Source organism: Dipodomys spectabilis, unplaced genomic scaffold (assembly GCF_019054845.1).
Source record: "Dipodomys spectabilis isolate Male_0828 unplaced genomic scaffold, ASM1905484v1 ptg000004l, whole genome shotgun sequence".
NCBI classification, from domain to species: Eukaryota; Metazoa; Chordata; class Mammalia; order Rodentia; family Heteromyidae; genus Dipodomys; species Dipodomys spectabilis.
Window position 1 is genome coordinate 6,967,121 of NW_024870681.1, and position 10,097 is coordinate 6,977,217.

The window sequence follows — 10,097 nt, forward strand, 5'->3', positions numbered from 1 at the left end:
AGTGGCTTTTCAATTCTCTCTGTCCTCCCATCCAGGGTGAGCTCATTGCCTCTCCTTTTGCTTCACCTTCCTGTATAGACTCTCCCCAGAGAGGGGGAAGCTGCTGCCCCAAAGGCAAGAAGAGGGGAATTATAGTAGAGATGGGTCAGAGCCACTAGTCTGCACTTGGTTCCTTTCCAAGCTCCTGCTTAGCTTTGATTTTTTATCTGTCTTTTCTCATCCTGCAGAAGGATGTTATTAGCAAGATGTTTTATTGAGGAAGGTCCTTTGGTCACATAGTCCCCAAAGGAGGTGAGAGAACGCACCCCATGATGGGGGGCAGTGGCTCTGAGTGGCATTGGTTTTTTTTTTTTCCCACAGGATAGAAGTTGGAGTGATTCCTGTTGTGGTAGGAGAAGGTGGTTTCTTGCTTTCATTGTGCCCATAGGGTCACTCCTATTTACTTGCTGAATGATATTTGGGAAAATTCCTTAATATATCTAATTTGTTTCCTTTCTGTGTATGTGACCATCCTGGGGCTTGAACTCAGGGCCTGGGTGCTGTCCCTGAGCTTCTTTTGCTCAAAGGCTAGCACTCTACCACTTTAGCTACAGTGCCATTTCTGTCCTTTTCTGCTTATGTGGCACTGAGGAATCAAACCCAGGGCTTTATGCATGCTAGGCAAGCACTCTACCGCTAAGCCACATTCCTAGTCCAAGTCCATGAGACTCTTATCTCCACTCTTAACCACCAGAAAACCAGAAGTGGCGGTGCGGCTCAAGTGGTAGAGAGCTCGCCTTGAGCTGAATAGCTCAGGGACAGCCCCCAGGCCCAGAGTTCAAGCCCCACAACTGACAAAAAGAAAAAATAAAAAAGAGTGTTTTGGGCACCATGGTGAGCAAGGCAGTCAGAGGCCTGTCCCTGAAACAGCTCTGCAGGAAGGGGATCTGGAGAAGGGAATAATGTAAAGGATATGTGTGCTCCTTGATTGTGAATCAGCGTCTCACTGTCTTCAGCTCTTGTAGAATTCTGTGACGATAACATTCTTTTCTGTTTATCTTTGGTATTCTACTGCTTTTCAACCAGTGTTTTAGATATGAGAGATGCTAAGTCAACACTGAGTCTTAATAGCTTATAGCATATTGAATAAGCATACCACTTATTAATAAAGGCTTTGGGAAAGTTGATTACTTCCTTTCCTTTAAGCCTAAGTTTCCTCATTGGTAAAGTGAGAGATTGGATCCAACCCATTTTGAGTAGTGGAACCATTCAGGAATCTGATGAAAGCCATTGGCATTTCCATCAGTACATAGAGAACTACACTTGTTTTACATATGGAGGGTTCTTAGACTTCTGGCACCCTTTTCCCACAAGCCTCTCTAAAGCCACAAGCCTCTTGTCTCTAGCCAGTGCAGCCTGCCCAGTCCAAGTTTGGCTTTTCCACTGTCATTCTCTCTTTTCCCAAGCATAGATGGCTGGCTGCCTGCCAACTTTACCCTGTGCTGTTACAAAACTGAAAACCGAATGCAGACTGAGAAACTGAAACCTTGTTCCGTGTAGATTCCAATGCTTTGGTCAGACACGGAGGCAAGTCTTTTCACAAACAACTACTAAAGCAGGGAAAGTCCCCCCAGTCTCTAGGAATCTGGGTCCCTAAGAGAAGCTAGATGCGAAGCCACTTTCACCAATGGGCTCTAATTTTCCTCATCTGTAAATAGGAGGGTCTAATCCCTCAGAGGAGGAGGGAAAGTACTAGTTGGCCCAGCAAAGCACTGTCTCGCTGTCTCTGTAGGTTCTTAGTTGGGACAAGTGCTCCATGGGTAGTGGTTAAAGATCTGTAAAAGGTGGTATAGTTGCAAACTGAGACCTTCCAGCAGGCTCAGGGAATGGGCCTAGGTGTAGAAGAGGTTCCAGACAATTATGTCCTGCCATTGGCTTTGAATCTGGTCCTGGTTTGCTCTTTTTATGTTAATCTACCCCCTGTCATTTATTTTTTTCTCTCCTTCTCTCCCTTTTTTTTTCCTTCCCTGCCACCAAATATGTATTTTGTTCGATAGGTCAGGGATACTGACTTGAACAGCTGCTCTTACAGTTCTGACCACATTCAGGCTGGAAGGTTGCAGCGTGGCCTTTCCCCACTCTTCTCACCTCCACCACACAGGACAGTGAATGACTGCACACCCCCACTTGTTTTCTGCAAATGGAACCACATGTGGTATGTTCGTTGATGGGTGCAGTGCTCATCAGCCTGGTGTTACTGGAAGGACCCTCACAAAATACCTTAGGGGTTATGTGGTTGTGGGAGTGAGGGCTTAGGGTGTGCACTGGTTTTACAATTGCTGGGTGACAGATGCCTCAGGCCCTAGTCCTGACACATTGGAGTCCATTTTTTTTCCGAGTCCTGAGCACTGTCTCTGAACTTTTGTGCTCAAGGCTAGTGCTCTACTACTTTGAGCCACCATGCCATTTCTGGCTTTTTGGTAGTTAACTGGAGATGAGAATCTCATGGACTTTCTTGCTCAGGGCAGCTTTGAACCATGATCCTCAGTTCTCAGCCTCCTGAGTAGCTAAGATTACAAGTATGGACCACCAACATCTGGCTTGGAGTCCTTTCTTTTTTCTTTTCCTTTCCTTTCTTTTCTTTTCTTTTTGCTTGGTATTTAGAGGCTTTCCTTTTCCATCATGTATACCCGTTAATGAAATTCCCTATTCTTCACTCTTCAGGAGCTCTTGTTGGCAGCGTACTGCCCTTCATTTGTGCTTTCCCTGCTTTTTAGCAGAAAGCCTGATGAGTCAGAACAAACTTGAGGTTGAAATCTGATAATACTATGTGTCTGATTAGACATTGTCTATGTGTCTTTGGATGAACCATAATTTTTCTCAATCTTTGTTTCTTTTCTGGAAATGGGGCTAAGAATACCTAGCTCCTAGACTACCTCTGAGAATTAAATGAGGCAGTGTACTTTGTACCACTTTTACCACAAAATGGGTGATCAGAAAGAAATTCCTTATTTTTCTTCTCTGGAATATCTAGGCTCCAGCATTTCTTCTCCCAGTGACCTCTCTTTCCTGATAATAAAGCTTATCTCAGCTGAGACTCAGGAGGCATTGGGGTGAGAGAGGAGGAGAGCAGACAACGATTTTTCCATCGGTGGTCAGATGCCAGTGCTAGACTCTGGTGGCGTTATTCTACTATTAGGCAGAAACACCTACAATGTGATAATGACTCAGAATGCCCTGAGGTTTGCACCCTCTTGTGTAGCTTCCTTCAGACACCCAGTTTCATGTTCTACCCTTCACCAGATCTTTCTTTCAGAGCCTAGCCTTTCCTTCTTTTTTCCTGGCTGTCCTCACAGGCCAGTACCCAGATGCTTTCTAGATGAGTTTCACATACAGGCTTAAAACCAAAGTGACAAAATGTTCAGAATCTAACAGGAGTCTGTAGTTGTGATCTGGATTCTGCTCCTTTTTTATTTTTGTTTTGGGACTTGAAATCAGGGCCTGGTTGCCTTGAGCTTTTTTTGCTCAAGGTGGACACTGCCACTTGAGCCAGAGCTCCGGTTCTGGCTTTTTGCTGGCTAATTGGAGATAAGAATCTCATGAACTTTCTTGCCTAGGCTGGCTTCTAACTCAGTCCTAAGATTTCAGGCTCCTGAGTAGCTAGGAATATGAGTTTGAGTCTGAGTTTGAGCCTTTGGTGCTTGGATTCTATCCCTTTTTTTGATCTGATCTCAGGAAGTCTCTTGGCTTCTTGCTCATTGTCTTCAATCTCAGAGATGGAGGTCCCCAGTCCCTTGTTTCTCCTCTACACTGCTTCCCCAGCCCCCTCTGCCCACATCTTCTCCAGCTCTCAGTTCTGCAGAACATTCTGACCTTAGAACCTTAGAACCTCTGCAGCCATTTGCATAGTTGAGGAATTTCCATGTAAATGTGGAAATCCCTCTAATTAGGTTTTGGAAATGCTGTACCATGGTCAGCTATTCCTTCTAGACTAGTTAGCTTTGGTGAAAAGAGGAAGAGACTAAGAAATGGGAGGCCTGAATTTAGTCCCAGTTTACCCTCAATTGTACTTTCCCTACTTTTCCTTTGTAGACTTATTTCCTCATCTTGGGATTGGAGGGCCAAGAATACTGTTTCTGAGACCCTTTCCTTCCTACAAAAGTAAGCCAGTTGCCCATGACTCACGCCTGTAATCCTAGTTACACAGGAAGCTGAGATATGAGGACTGAGGTTTGAAACCAACCTGAGCAGGAAAGTCTGTGAGAGTCTTATTTCTAATCAACTAAAAAAATGCTGGAAATGGAGCTGTGGCTCACATGGGAACACTCCAGCCTTGAATGAAAAAGCTAAGGGATAGCACTTAGGCCCTGAGTACAAGCCCCAGTACTAGGCACGTGTGCACATGCACATACACACACATACATACATTTGTACTCACAAAGATTAAAAAAACCCCAAACAACCAAGTGACCCTGGTGTACTAGAGATAGTCTTGGGGTTGGAGACTTGTTGCCCCAAAATCAGTTTGCAGCACTCCTCCTATGGATAAGGCTGAAGACTTGTCATACCCTTGCTCCCCTCTCATCCTTCCAAGGCCTGGCATTCAACGTCCCACTTAGCTCCAGGCAATGCTGCACTCCTCCATCTACCCACCACATCAGCTTCTACCCTCCACTCACTCTCCCCTTTACTCCTCACAACCTCCCATGCATCCATCCTCTCCACTACTCATTCATCTCTATACCTCCTGTTGGTTAAAATTCTTTGTTCATAAATGAATAATTTACTAATTCAGGAAGGTGATATATTGGGGAAAATGTGAAAGTAGCTCATGGATAAAGCACCAGAGATCCTGGTTTGGAAAAAGGACTGGTAAGAAATCAGAAAATCACTAGTTGAGTTACAGAACTACTAGGGTGCCACTAGATATCCTCCAGCTATTTTCTCATCCTCACTCTACTGAGAATCACCATCTTGGGAGTGAGAGTGTATCCAGCCAAACTTTCATCATTTTCTTGCTTCCTGGCTGGAAGAACAGAGCATTTGTTTTTCAGGATTACTGAGACTGTATACCCTAGACTGTATACCCTATATACCTTGGGGAATAATTCCAAAAGGATGTCAAGGTGATATTGGCAGTGGAGAACGGATATTGTGAAGAAAAATGAAAACAAAACAAATTGACCCACCAATACTCCATCCATCCATCCATCCACCCATCGACCTATCCACCCGTCTGGCTACCCACCCACTCATATATTTGTATCCATCTATTCTCTTAGCCAATCAAACGGTGTTTTTATTAATTACCTATTGTGTTCCATAGCAAACACTGAGATATAGTGCAAGGCTACTAATTAGAAACATCTGCTGGGGGTGTGGCTCAAGTTGTAGAGTACTTGCCGTGCAAACACAAAATTTCAAGTCCTAGTATTGTCCACCCACTCCCCGCCCCCAGTTGGAAAGAATGAATATAGGAATCCCTGCCTTGAGGAAGTGAAATGAGTTTTTGGCTGAGTTAATGGGTGTTAAGTACTAAAAAAGAAAATGGCTTGACTGTGGTTACTTCAAATTTCCAGAGTGGTTGAAAACGAGGGCTCGTGTGAGCTGATATTTTTTGACATCCTCATTGCCTACCATCCAGTGGTAGTCTTTCAGAGGATCTGTTGAGATGTTGCAGTTCCTTAATAATGAATGTCTAGGGTTATCACTGTTGCTCACCTCTGAGAAGTGGATGGAGAAATCTCTGGAGAGGTCTCAGGAAACAGCACCAAGGATGTAGATGTGATACTGGTCTTGTTTCTTGTGACTGGAAGGAATGACCAAGGGAAGTTCTGAGCTTTATTTTTATTTTTATTTGGCTATCATATATTAGTTATACATATTAATAGGGCTCTTTGTGATCGTTCAACACATGCATACTGGTACATTGATTAAAATCAGCCTCCTTGTATCTAGTTTCCCCTCCCAACCTGTAGTGATTACTATTCCACACTCAGATTGACTTGTTGGCTTGCACATATGAGCGAGAACATGCACCACTTGTTTTTCTGAGTCTGGCTTATTTCACACCTAGCTCAGTGTCCTCCAGTTCCATGCATTTTGCTGAAAATGTCAGGATTCTTTCCTCCTCCACTTTCTCCTCCTCCCCCTTCCTTCTTCTTTTCATCTTTCTTTTTGTGCTGGTACTAAGGCTTGAACTCAAGGCCTGGGTGCTGTCCCTTAGCTTTTTTTTTTGCTCAAGGCTAGTGATCAACCACTTGAGCCACATCTCCATTCCAGTCTTTTTTGCTAATTTCTTGGTGATAGAGTCACTCAGATTTGTCTTCACCAGGCTGACTTTGAACCATGATCTTCAGATCCTGGCCTCTTGAGTAGCTAGGATTATAGATGTGAGCCACAAGCATCCAGTTTTACCCTAGGTTTTAAATGTCCTCTATTGTCACTTTGAATTTCTCGCTGTTGTGTGTGTGTGTGTGTGTGTGTGTGTGTTGTGTTGTGTGTTTCAGACAAAGTCTCCCTATATTGCCAAAGCTGGCCAGGAACTTACTAATAGCTTAAGCTGGGTTGGAACTTACTATATAACTTAGGCTGCCCTTAAACTCAAGATCCTCCTGCTTCAGCCTTTTAGTGCTGGGATTATAACCAGTGCCTTTCTTTAGCCCTCTCTCTTCCTTTCTCTGCTTTCTTTACTGTTTAACTTCCTGTCACTTTGTTGTTGTTGTGTTGTTTTTGTTGCCAGTCCTGGGGCTTGAACTCAGGGCCCAGGGCACTGTCCCTGAGTTTCTTTTGCTCAAGGCTAGCACTCTACCACTTGAGCCACAGCACCACTTCTGGCTTTTTCTGCTTATGTGGTACTGAGAAATTGAACCTAGGGCTTCATGAATACTAGGCCAGCACTCTACCACTGAGCCACATTCCCAGACCCCTTCCTGTCACTTTGTATGCAGAATAGTTTTCCTTTCCCTTTTCCCTTTCCTTTCTCTCCTCCTGCCCCATGCCCTAGGATTCCCATTTTCCATCTACATGCTTTGATCTTGTAAGGTATTACCTAAACAAAACCAGTTCCCTTTTTAAGAGCAACTCTGATGCTAGCTGCTTGGGCTTTTCTTCTTACTCTGTCACCTTCAGATGCAGTTACCCCTAGCCAGCAACTGGGTGCACTGGAATTCTGTGGGCACATCTCTGTGATTTAGTGGAACTTGCTTCTGAGAAGGAACTGGCTGTATTTTTTTTTTTTTTTTGCTTTTTCCTTTTATTTATTTTTGTATGTTTTTTATTGTAAAAAATGCTGTACAGAAGGGTTACAGTTACATAAGCAAGGTAATGAGTACATTTCCTATTGAGCATTGATGCCTCCTCCTTTGTTTTCTACTATCCCTTCCCCCCACCTCCACAACTACCTCGCCCCCTCCCGAGGAAGTTGTAAAGTTCGTTTTCAACATAGTGTTTTGTATATCTCATTGTTACAATGGGTCAACCTGTATCCTTATTTAAGGATTTTGTTTTTTCCCTTCTCCTCCCCGAATTAGAGAAGTGTATATACAAGATTCAGGGCACCGACATCAAATACAGTGAAAATAGGGGTTATACCATGGGGGAGGAACTATGACCATATAAAATGATGTTAAGCGAAATGAACCCCAAGATAGGGACACAAATATCTTTTTTCTTTCTTGCTATTGTTTCTAACGTATTTATAATGCACCATGTGATTTTTTTTGTTGTTGTTGTTGTTGCTGGCTGTATTTTAACACATTAGAACCACAAGGAAATTGACTGAGTTTCATCTTTGCTGGTGCCCAAAGTAGAGACAAACTCATCAGATAAGAGGCAATGCTCTATTGAGCTCTCTAGAAATTAACTTCTACCCATCTTGATGATGGAGGTGATTATCTCTCTCAGCACATGGATGATTTGCGGATGTAACTTAAGAATGAAATTGGGAGGGATTTTGTTGCTATGTCTTCATGACACACCTACACAGCCTCTGCAGAGACTCAAGGTGAGGATATAATAGTCACCTCCTATTTGTGCTTCTCTGTGTCCTTGGGGATATCATGCCCTGCTGTGTCCAGCCATTGTGCTTTCCTGCTAGTTGGGATAGTAGGTTTGTATCACCATGCCCAGCTATTGGTTGAGATTCTGGTTTTATTCTAGGACCCTAAGGTCTTAGGTTCTGAGTGCTTCCCCAAACCAGAAGATTTAAGATGCAAACTTGGCCTTGCTCTTGAAACTGCCTTGCAGGAGCCTTCACTTCAGACTTTGAGCTCTACCAATGATTGTCCCCCTTCCTCTGACAGAATTATTGCTGCTTGTCTGCCTGGCCTTTGGATAATATTCTTGGGTCTGTATTCAACTTGACCCTTGGGATGACTATTTACCTGAGCCTTATCACTCCCTTGAGAGTATCCTCAGGTACCCCATTAATAATCTACCTTTGGCTCTTGAAGCAGACCTGTCTAGTGCCTGTCTCACTTTGGGGTGCAGGGAACAGGTAGTGTGTAGTGGAGAGGTGAGCTTTAGTACCTTCTTACTATTTCTCAGCCTAACTGGCTGAGCTTCATCAGCTCTCTGTTGGTCTGTATTTTCCACCATTCTTTGCTTTTTCTTGGGTGAAGTCAGTGAAGACCCTTGATGATAATACCAATAACTCTAATCAATAATGGTTACTAAGAGCTAGAATTGAAATTTTGTTGAGCTTTAATTTTCTACTTTGCAGACACTTGCTAATTGCTTTAAGTGAGTCATCTTATTTAAGGGGACCACAATAACCCTGTGAAGGATGGACAATGACTAATTCCACTTTATAGACTGAGGCGCCATGAGATGAATTAAAATGTCTGAAATCACAAGTCCTGGAGCTATGATAATAGATGGCATGCCAAGCATACTTCATCTTATGTACAATAAGTATCTCCTATCATTATTCTTCATATTCTACACATGAATTCACTCAGATCGGGTGCTTTAAAATATGTCCACAGACTTTTTGATGTTTCTCCCAGTGGAACATATGTCCTTGGACCTTGTTTTTTGTTTTTTTTTTTTGGGTCCGTTCGTGGGGCCTGAACTCTGGGCCTGGGCGCTGTCCCTCAGCTCTTCAGCTCAAGGCTAGCGCTCTACCACTTGAGCCACAGCGCCACTTCTGGCTTTTTTCTTTTTGCTTATATGGTGCTGAGGAATTGAACCAGGGCCTCTGGCATGCAAGGCATGAGCTCTACCACTGAGCCACCTTCCCAGCCCCCTGTCCTTGGACCTTGTGTGTGTGTGTGTGTGTGTGTGTGTGTGTGTGTGTGCGCGCATGCACCAGTACAGAGCTTGAACACAGGGCTTAGACTACTCCTTTTGATTTTTTTGCTCCAGGTTGGTGCTCTGCCACTTAAGCCACACCTCTACTTTCAGTTTGTTGCTAGTTAATTGGAGATGAGTCTCATGAACTTTTCTGCTTGGCCTGGCTTTGAACCGTGATCCTTAGATCTCAGCCTCCTGGGGTAGTTTAAGATTACAGGTATGAGCTACCAGTGCCCAGGCCTTTTTGACCACCTCAATTGGTGGATGTGAAGTGGCTATGTTAGAAAAGATTATGTAGCTTCTTGCTATTCCTTCTGGCATGTTTTCTCTGGAAGTGTACCTCTCTGAGACTATCATATTGGAGAGATGTGGAAAGAGACAAAGACAAAGATGAACCTGACTACAACCACATGAGAGACATCATTCCAGAACCATCTAGCCACACCTTTCCTGAATTGCTAGCCTATGAATACTTGTCTTATGACATTAAAAACAATGTTCAGGGAGTGACTTAAAATATAGCATTGATTATTAAAACATGATTCTGATAAGGTATGGAACATACTACCCCAAGATAGGACACCTTCTTATGCTGAGTTAATTTAAGCTGCAGGAAATTGAAAAAACTACAGAAATAGGAAGGCATCTCTCTGACCTTTCTCCACCTTTTCTCCCGAAGCATAAAATAAATAATCATAAAATGAATCTTGACCTACCTCTGTGAAAGTAGGTCATAGACTGAAAGATTAAAAATTAGAGTTACATTTTACAATTGCTAACTGCTGATTTTGCTTTTGTAAACTTGCTTGCACTAGCACCAATCC